The following is an 11427-nucleotide window of genomic DNA, read 5'->3' as shown; positions in this document are numbered from 1 at the left end:
TCTTAGGTGCTAAGTCAATCATACTTTCAACATATAACTTGGTCTCTTGTAGAAAAAAAAACATTAGGAGAATGACATCTAATCAAATCTCGAACAAATTTTCGTTGAGGGCCACTATTCAAGCCCCTAGCATTCTATGAGAGAACAATCATTTCAAGGAATTCGATAAATGAGAATCCAGAGTCTTGACAAACCTAAACTCCACGAAAGTTTCACCTATCAATTTAATCTTCTCTATATCTTTCTTCCTGCCTAGCTTAGAAGCCTTGTCTGTCACCCCTTTCTTAAAGTCTTTCTGCATAAGGCCTAGCTGAGGGACGAGTTAATACTTTTACCCACTTCTGGACCTGATTTCCTCAAGGAGAGAGGAGATTCCCCATCCCCCTTCAACGTTGCAGCAACAAGACCCACCTCATCCTGAGCCACCATTTGTAGGTCGGTGTCCATTTGCAAAGTAGCATCAACCTAAGGGGCTAAAGGAACCCTTGGACTGGGGCCTTCCAAGACCGCACCTCCAACATCCTAATCTAAAATCATCAGACTTGGATTTATCTCCTATTGGTTTAGAACATTGAGAACATCAAATTTATTGAAACTATCCTCATCTTGTCACTCTCTCAAAGTCCTCTTTTGACCCCTATTGTTGTTGCGAGGTTTGATAGGAACAAACCCCTGAGGCAGGACCCTTCCCCTTATCCACCCCAAGTGGGTTATGAGAAGGCACATAAGGTTGAACATCCATCGACTTATATCTAGGGCATCTATGTTGTAAGTGCTTGTATTCATGGCATAGACGACAATGAAAGGGAAGGGTATCATAATCCAAAGGTTGCACCCAAGAATACGATCCCACACACATATCCACAACATCTAGTATAGGTTTACACAAATCAATTTCAACACAAATTCGAGAAAAATCCATTACCTTTCTACCCTGAGTTTGAGTTGATGAGCCAACTAGCTTGCCAAGCAACAATGCAAGCAAGTGCAAAACATCTTTGCGACAACATTCTACCAGAAAACGCGGCAAACCAAGACTGGCACACAGTTCAGAAGCTCCTCGGATGGGTTGAAACCTGCATGCCAGGGTTTAATGAACAAGCCAACCTTATTATGAAAGTAAGGCCCCCCTTCAAATACCTTATTTCGATCTGCCTTGCAGTGGAAAGTGACCATGAAATAATTATTAGCTAACACCATAATCTCCATTTCACCCTCTGGTGTTGAAGTCTGTTGGGCCCAAGCCTCCAAGAACTGCAATGAGATCCTCATACCCAAAACATTGCAATACAGACAATGCTTCGAATAATATTCCACATCCCCGACAATCATTTCCAATGGAATCACCAATTTTGGCCTCTCTTTGCACTTCTCCAGATACCCATTAATCTTTGTTATTTGAGCACCACCTGACAAGCCAGCATCTGCATTTCCTTCACTTGAAGCGAAAAGACTTTTATCAAAAACCTTAGTGCTTTGATTAAGAGGCATCCCACTAACTGCTGCACGAAAGTATAGATCTGAAGAAGCTCGGGATGGTTCTTCATGAGCCATGGCCATTTGAGCCCTCATGACTTGCAAGCAAAACAAAATCCCTAGAAAAATATTAAGGGTGGGCACCCCCGCTAGCCCCACCCAACCACCACTCACCCACGACGCCCAACACAAACCCCACCACAGGCTGGAAAGAGACTCCACGTAGCACCCTCCTGAAGTTGTCCATGCAGCAAACAATCCCTTCCCAACTCAACACATGACCACACGTAGCCGAAACACCATAGAAGAAATGTCAACCTCCCCACGCAATCCAAAAATACCCCCCTCCTTGCACACACTCAGTCTAACCGCTCTCACAAGCTAGGGATCAGATGCCCTAGCTCGACTCCAGCCAAAAACGCATCACTTACCGTCTCTCGGAGAGGAGGTATTATAAGGGCGTATTTTTTTTTAATTTGTTTTGTAAATTGTTTAAAGTTTATTTATGATAAACATAAAGTCGACTAATTACAACCTTTTTGGAGTACATATTGCTCTCAAGACATTTCATTCTAGCTATACATTATCTGTCACACCACAAACACCTTGATCTAGCCTCGCTTCACACTTTCGTGTCATTTGGGAAACTGGTGTGGATACTTTTTAAAATTATGCATTAAACTGCTCCATGCATTTAAACACATTTTTTATTGCTAAATGTCTACCTTTCTCCCTCAAACCTTGGCCTTAATTCTTACCTAACTATTAGATTAGATATAAGCATGCTTATTTAAGTGAGTTACTAGAGATGGAAACACCCATCACCATTCTTTAGCACCTACACACACTTTTCCTTTCTAAGACCACCTAGGACGCCCTCATAGTTGTTGCACACATGTCCACCTTTATTGTTGTGGCTCCATGCATCAATACCCTAGGACCACACACCTACATGTTTTTTACTACTTCATACTAAAATATGCTTCTAGGGGCTTAACCAAGCCAATCTCATAAAATGTGCCAATGCACACCCTTTTCTCCACTTTTTCAACATGATAGATACTACTATGTAAGCAAACTACACAAAAGATGTGACTATGAGTGTACAAGACATCATCATCAACCTACAAGATACTATTGTGCGATTAAGGCACATTTTGGGAAACTATTGGCTATCACAAAAAAAAATAGAAACTAATTTAAATCATCCATGACCTAGCTTCATCTAAGAGTTTTACCACTTGTGCAAACATCTAAACCCATAAAAGCTTCTGCTAACTCTAGATTGTCTTTCTATTGCTACTTTTAGTCAATCTCAACTTTCAAATATTAATTAGTTAATTAAGTATAAAAAGTGATTAATATTGGTATTTTGAGTTTAAATCAATTTATTAAGTAGATAAATTTGCAACACTAATAATTTAAAACTATTTTTTTATTATCATTATGTGTTTATTTTTAGTTACATTTTGAAGATCTCAATCATTATAGTTACCGAATCTTCTCACAAGTTCTCTTTATGTCACATATAGACATACCAAAATATTGCAAAAAATATAAAATATCAAGAACTTCTCACCTTTTTAAACACTTCCAAAGAAAATTTATGTTATATCTTCCTTCCTTTTATGCCACACTTTCACACTAATCTCAACACCCAATACATTACATAAAAAAAATTAAGCTCTATACCATTCATACACAATTTCCAAACACATTTGTTACTTCATCATTGATACTTCAATGCACAATATTTTCATCATAACATCCTTTTGACCATCCCACATTTGTGTGTGTATTTCCTCTTTTTGATCCTTCGTTCCTCATAGGGGCTTCACTTAGTGAACCTAGGGTATATCGCATGCGTTCATGTCATACTAAAGAATCCCCCTCTTTTCAAAAAATATTGCCCTAAACTCCTTTTTTTTCACCCCTCCCAATACACAACCTGAGTTAAAAGCCCCCTTATTTTTACCAAATATTGCATTTTTTCATAGCTTGAATTAAAAACCCCCTATTTTCATCGATAGGAAATATATTGTAGCCTCATTTTTGGGATATTAAATCCCCCAATATGAATGCACATGATATAATAGTGCCTATCCAGTGAAGCCCCTGTGCCCTTCCTAGACATCATAACCATCATCTTAAATCCTCTTCCACCATTTTAGTTCCTCCCATTCACATTATGGAAGGGGATGATGAGTATTTTGACCATGAAACTCATTATGAGCAAATTAAAAATCATAAATATCAATCAATTACTTTTGGAATTCAAACTTTTTAATAGAAAAAGTAAGTAAATTCGATGATGATGTTAACCCTTCCTCTCATAGTTATACCCATTGAACCATGCTTTCTTCAGCCACTTTAAATAGATTGGAAACAATTAAAGGTATTAGCCTTATCATAAATGAAGTCAAACCCTTTACCACACAAGCCTTCTTTGCCACTTCTTATTTTATAATCTTATTTTTTCCTCTGACAATTTTCGCAGTTACCCAGATTACCATCCCCTTCATTTCTTTTCCTTTCAAACATTTTCAAACCTCCCCATATAATCACAACTAATGCCTCTTACACTCCTTTAATTTTCCTATACCACTTTCCCAACCATGATGATATCCCTTCTTTCATGTTTATATACCCAAACCTGTACTTATACTCTTCCCCATGACTTTCACTTCCCCAATATCTTCTACAAATCTTACCAACCCACTTATTTCATTCCATCCTCCCCTTTTCCTATTATTGTTTACACCCCTACTCATAATCCTTTACCCTACTACATTCTCCATCCTCTTCTTCCCTTCCATACATTTATCACTCTAGCTCCACCCTTGACCCTTATTCACTTTATATCATCTATCACTTGGGAGAAATAAAAAATAATCTATATTTCATGCCTTCTTCATGTTGCAAGGACATCATTGTAGACTTGCACCATAGCCTACTTTTTTGTTAGACCCTTTCTCAACCCTTTCCCCCTACCTTTGTAGCTCCTTCCTTTGAATATAAAATGGTAAAGAGGATCTCACAAATCACATGCAATCATTTAATCTTGATGATCATATTCTTTCTAAACTTTACCCATGTACGATTATTCCTTGACTAATTCTATTATGCTCCCTTTACCTCTATTTTTCTTTACATAGATTTGCCAATGCCTTTGTGCAATACTTTTATGCTAATATTGTCTTGAAATTGGTTTCTCTAACCCTTTTCAATGCCATTCACATGCTCAATGGAGCCTTGTTTGAAAATTACTTTCTTTAACTTTGTTTAGTGCAACAAAGGCTCCATTGAGCATTTCGGTAACTCATTCTTACAACTTTATTCCTTGCTTTCTAAAATACACTCCAATTTTTTAAGGATGACATCTAATATCTCTTCATCAATGTTGCACAATTTAAATAATCTTCCTTCAACTTCTATATCCTATTTCATTTTGTAACAAGCTCATTACTTTAGCATTCAAAGTAACCTAATATACTTATCATAAATCAATAGATGTTGCTAAAAATATGCATATGGTTTTTTTTGCATTGATAATGTACAAACACGTTTTAAGAATAACTAGAAATGCTAAGCAATAGTAAGAAAGAATCTAACAAGTACATTTTTTGAACTTTCATCTTTTCAATTTAAGACATTGAAATACATATCATAAATAAAGAGAGGTAAGAGTTTAGAGTCTACTATAAATCTGGAAGACTGAACCATATCACAAGTCTCAACGTCATTCTATGTGAGGGAGAGCATTACTTGAGTGCTTTTCCTCCAGCCACAAATTTGGTAGTCTGTTGCACACCTTCCCACTAAGAGTGGCCCTACCCTTCATGAGGGTATAGACACAACAATTGGTCAAGATTTCCATCTAAACTTGGTGTTTGTATCCTACATAGCTCTCTTTAGTCACACAACTATAGACCCCTGCTAACTATGCATGAACCAAGGACTAGAAAATGTATCTAGACGTGGTGAACTGACTTGGTGCAAGAAAAACTTTGTGCTACCTTGGCCAGAGGTTTTTTATGCTAAAAAATTTTAGGAAGTGCAATTAACCACTCACCCACCTCTACTTGACTTGGGTACCATAAACATCCTCTTGTTGTAACTCTAGACTTTTACCAAACTTTCTTAATAGGGAACCTTAGGTCAAGTGTTCTCAATTAAGCAACCTTGGAAAATTGCCTCTAGTTCCCATTTCGTGGGTCCAATCAGGAAGATAAATACTCATTGTTTATTTTATGAGTATGTGCAGGATCATGGTGTGCCAAAACAAGCCCTTAAGTGGCATTGAAATTTCAGAAAATCAGAGTTATGCAACTTGACATGAAAATTTGAATAACTTGTGAATATTATTTTTAAAATATGTAAGAAGAGACTATAGAAAATTGAATGTAGTTTCTAAGCTACTAGTTGTTTTTTGGAAAAAAAAATCCTATTTGATGAAAATTTCAAATTTCAATGTAGTGGTACTAAAATTTCAGGAAAAAGATAAGAAGTAGGTGTATGTCTAACCACCATAATCAAAATCAAATCATAATATTTTTTTATAAGATTTATAATATAAGTATTAGATTCATGTCTGGATGTGACACATATTTTTTAATAATGTTTTATAAAGTAAATAATTATTTATGAATTTTTTACTACAACTTTTCAGAAATACAAAAACTCCTACGTCTGACCATCTTAACTTGGTCAAAACCTTATGAAAATATTTTAAATTTTTTTTTCCCTATAGTAGACAAAGCATAGGATGTGACGCATGTTTCAGATTCAAAAAATGTTATATTGTTTGAAAGCTATGAGTGTTTTTCAATCAATCTATCAATCAGGACTTTTGTCAGAATTCAATTAAAAAATAAATAAAAATTATTTTTTAAAGTCGAAATAAGACAAGCCTTATATTGTTGGAAAGTTGAGAACGTCTTTAAAAAACCCTTTTCGTTTTATCATGTTTAGCTATAAAAAAAGTTGTCAGCCACCAGTGTAAAGTCTAGAAAATCAATGAATACTGAAAAACACGTTTTTTCAGTTGACTTTCTAGGCTTGTCACTTCCAAGCCAAATCCCAAAGCAAACCTGAGCCAAAATTTCAAATTTGAAACTTTTACAACAAAAATCGGATATCCGGTACAATCAGATATCTAGTTTTAATAAGTAAAATTTAATAACTAAATTTGCACATAATTAATCTATTGTTTATTAATATATAATATATTAATATACAATATATTAATTTATAAATAAATTATTATATGATATTAGGGAGAGAGAGAGAGAGAGAGAGAGAGAGAGAGAGAGAGAGAGAGAGAGAGAGAGAGAGAGAGAGAGAGATATTAGGGGAGAGGGGGAGGGGGAGAGTGAGAGGGTTGAGAGAGGGGTAAGGGGGAGAGAGGGAGAGAGAGGGAGAGAGGGAGAGAGAGAGAGAGATGGGGAGGGGAAAGGGAGAGAGATATAGAGAGATTAGGGGAGAGAGAGAGGGGGGAATATAGAGAGATAAGGGGAGAGGGAGAGGGAGAGAGAGAGGGAGAGAGAGAGAGAGAGGGGGGGGAGGTCATATTGTATCCTAAGGGGTCATATTGTGTCCTATGACCCCTTAGGTGTCAAATTTTTGTAAGCAATATTGGCACTACTTTTTATATTGTAATAATCATTTATCTTGCCACCTTATGACACCATATGATGTCGTTAGAGGTTATATGGTGTCCTAAGGGGCCATGGCATGCCATATGACCCCTAAGGACAACATATGACCCCTTATTGCACCATATTGGGTCATTATGGGTCCTAAGGGGTCATATTGTGCCTTACAACCCCTCAGGGAACCATATGACCCCTTACGACACCAAATTGTGTCGTTATGAGTCATATTGTGTCCTTAGGGGTCATATTATGTTATGTGACCCCTCTAAGACACCATATGACCCCTTAGGACACAATATGACCCTCTACAACTTTGTACAATGTCATTATGGGTCATATGATCATTTATGACACCATATGGTGTCATTAGGGGTCGTATGGTGTCTTAAGGGGTCATGGGATACCATATGACCCCTAAGGACAACATATGACCCCTTAAGACACTAAATTGTGTCGTTATGGTTCATATTGTATCCTAAGGTGTCATATTATGTTATATGACCCCTTTAAAATACCATATGACCCCTTAGGACACAATATGACCCTTTATGACTATACGGTGTCGTTATGGATGATATGACCCCTTATGACACCATATGGTATCGTTAGGGGTCAAATGGTGTCCTAAGGGGTCATGAGATACCATATGACCCCTTATGATACCATATTGGGTCATTATGGGTCCTATGTTGGCCTAAGGGGTCATATTGTGTCCTATGAGCCCTTAGGACACCATATGACCCCTTACGACACCACGTTGTGTCATTATGGGTCATATTATGTCCTAAGGGGTCATATTCTATCATATGACCCCTTTCAGATACCATATGACCCCTTAGGACACAATATGACCCTTTACGACTCTATACAGTGTCTTTATGGGTCATATGACCCCTTATGACACCATACGGTGTCGTTAGGGGGCGTATGGTGTCCCAAGGGGTCATCAGATACCATATAACCCCTTATGACACCATATTGGGTCGTTATGGGTCCTAAGGGGTCATATTGTGTCTTACTACCCCTTAGGACACCATATGACCCCTTACAAAACCAAATTGTGTCGTTATAAGTCATAATGTGTCCTAAGGGGTCATATTGTGTCATATGACCCCTTTAAGACACCATATGACCCCTTAGGACATAATATGACCCTTTATGACTCTACACGATGTTGTTATGGGTTACATGACCCCTTATGATACCATATTGGGTCATTTTGGGTCATATGGTGTCCTAAGGGGTCATATTGTATCCTATGACCCCTTAGGACACCGTATGACCCTTTACGACATGAAATTATGTTGTTATGCGTCATATTATCTCCTAAGGGGTCATATTATGTCATATTACCCCTTCAAGACACCATATGACCCCTTAGGACACAATATGACCCTTTACGACTCTATACAGTGTTGTTATAGGTCATATGACCCCTTATGACACCATATGGTCTTGTTAGGGGTCATATGTGTCCTAAGGGGTCAGGGGATATCATATGAGCCATGAGGACAACATATGACCCCTTATGACACCATATTGGGTTATTATGTGTCCTATGGTGTCCTAAGGGGTCATATTGTGTCTTACAACCCCTTAGGACACCATATGACCCCTTACGACACCAAATTGTGTCTTATATTGTGTCCTAAGGGTTCATATTGTGTAATATGACCCCTTTAAGACATCATATGATCCCTTAGAACACAATATGACACTTTACGACTCTATACAGTGTCGTTATGGGTCATATGACCCCTTATGATACCATATGGTGTCCTAAGGGGTCATGGGATACCATATGACCCCTTATGACACCATATAGTGTCCTAAAGGGTCATGGGATACCATATGACCCCTTAGGACAATAGATGACCCCTTATGACACCATATTGGGTCGTTATGGGTCCTACGGTGTCCTAAGGGGTCATATTGTGTCCTACGACCCCTTAGGACATCATATGACCCCTTGCGACACCAAATTATGTCACTATGGGTCATATTGTGTCCTAAGGGGTCATATTGTGTCATATGATCCCTTTAAGACACCATATGACCCCTTAGGACACAATATGACCTTTTACGACTCTATACGATGTCGTTATGGGTCTTATGACCCCTTTATGACACAATATGGTGTCGTTAGGGGTCGTATGGTGTGCTAAGGGGTCATGGGATACCATATGACCCCTAAGAACATCATATGACCCCTTATGACACCATATTGGGTTGTTATGGGTTCTATGGTGTCCTAAGGGGTCATATTTTGTCCTACGACCTCTTAGGGCACCAAAGGACCCATTATGACACCAAATTGTGTCATTATGGGTCATATTGTGTCCTAAGGGGTCATATGACCCCTAATGAAACCATTAGGGGTCCTATGGTGTCATAAGGGGTCATGGGATACCATATGACCCCTAAGGACAACATATGACTCCTTAGCACACCATATTGGGTCGTTTTGGGTCCTATGATTTCCTAAGGGGTCATATTATGTCTTATGACCCGTTCGAACACTATATGACCCCTTATAACACCAAAGTTTGTCATTATGGGTCATATTGTGTCCTAAGGGGTCATATTATATTGTGTCATATGACCCCTTTAGGACACAATATGACCCTTTACGACTCTATACAGTGTTGTTATGGGTCATATGACCCCTTATGACACCATATGGTGTCATTAGGGGTTGTATGGTGTCCTAAGGGGTCATGGGATACAAGATGACCCCTAAAGACAACATATGACCCCATATGACACCATATTGGGTTGTTATGAGTCCTATGGTGTTCTAAGGGGTTATATTGTATCCTATGACCCCTTACAACACCATATGACCCCTTACGACACCAAATTATCTTTTTATGGGTCATATTATGTCCTTAGGGTTCATATTGTGTCATATGACACCTTTAAGACACCATATGACCCCTTAGGACACAATATGACCCTTTACGACTCTATACAATGTCGTTATGGGTCATATGACCCCTTATGATACCATATGGTGTCGTTAGTGGTCCTATGGTGTCCTAAGGGGTCATGAGATACCATATGACCCATAAGGACAATATATGACCCCTTATGACACCATATTGGGTCATTATGGGTCCTATGGTGTCCTATGGGGTCATATTGTGTCCTACAACCCCTTAGGACACCATATGACCCCTTAGGACACCAAATTATGTTGTTATGGGTTATATTATGTCCTAAGGGGTCATATTGTGTCATATGACCCCTTTAAGACACCATATGACCCCTTAGGATACAATATGACCCTTTACGACTTTATACGATGTTGTTATGGGTCATATGACCCCTTATGACACCATATGGTGTCATTAGGGTCATATAGTGTCCTAAGGGGTCATGGGATACCATATGACCCCTAAGGACAACATATGACCCTTTATGATACCATATTGGGTCGTTATGGGTCCTATGGTGTCCTAAGGGGTCATATTGTGTCCTATGACCCCTTAGAACAACATATGACCCCTTACGAAACCAAATTGTGTCGTTATGGGTCATATTGTGTCCTAAGGGGTCATATTGTGTCATATGACCCCTTTAAGACACCATATGACCCCTTAGGAGACAATATGACCCATAACGACCCAATATGGTGTCATAAGGGGTCATATTTTGTCCTTAAGGGTCATATGGTATCCCATGACCCCTTAGGACACCATACGACCCTTAACGATACTATATAATATCATAAGGGGTCATATGACCCATAACGACACCGTATAAAGTTGTAAAGGGTTATATTGTGTCCTAAGGGGTCATATTGTGTCATATGACTACTTTAAGACACCATATGACCCCTTAGAACACAATATGACCCCTTAAGACACTATATTTAATCGTTATGGGTCCTAAGGGGTCATATGACCCCTCTCCCCTAATCCATCTCTCTTTCCCTCTCCCCTAGTCTCTTTCTCTCTCTCCCTCTCACCTAATCTCCCTCTCTCTCTCCCCCTCTCCCCCAATATTTCTCTCTCTCTCTCTCTCCCCCTTTCCATTAATCTCTCTCTCTCTCTCTCTCTCTCTCTCTCTCTCTCTCTCTCTCTCTCCCCCCAATCTCTCTCTCTCCCTCTACCCCCTCCCCCTCTCTCCCCCTCCTCTAATCTCTCTCTCTAAATTATGAGTACCGAAATCGGATATCAGATTTCATCGAATATCCAATTTCTGCCACTGCCATTAATGTGCTCTCTCTCTCTCTCTCTCTCTCTCTCTCTCTCTCTCTCCCCCAATCTCTCTCTCTCCCTCTACCCCCTCCCCC

Source organism: Cryptomeria japonica, chromosome 5 (genome assembly GCF_030272615.1).
Source record: "Cryptomeria japonica chromosome 5, Sugi_1.0, whole genome shotgun sequence".
NCBI classification, from domain to species: Eukaryota; Viridiplantae; Streptophyta; class Pinopsida; order Cupressales; family Cupressaceae; genus Cryptomeria; species Cryptomeria japonica.
Note: the sequence above shows the minus strand (reverse complement) of the source record.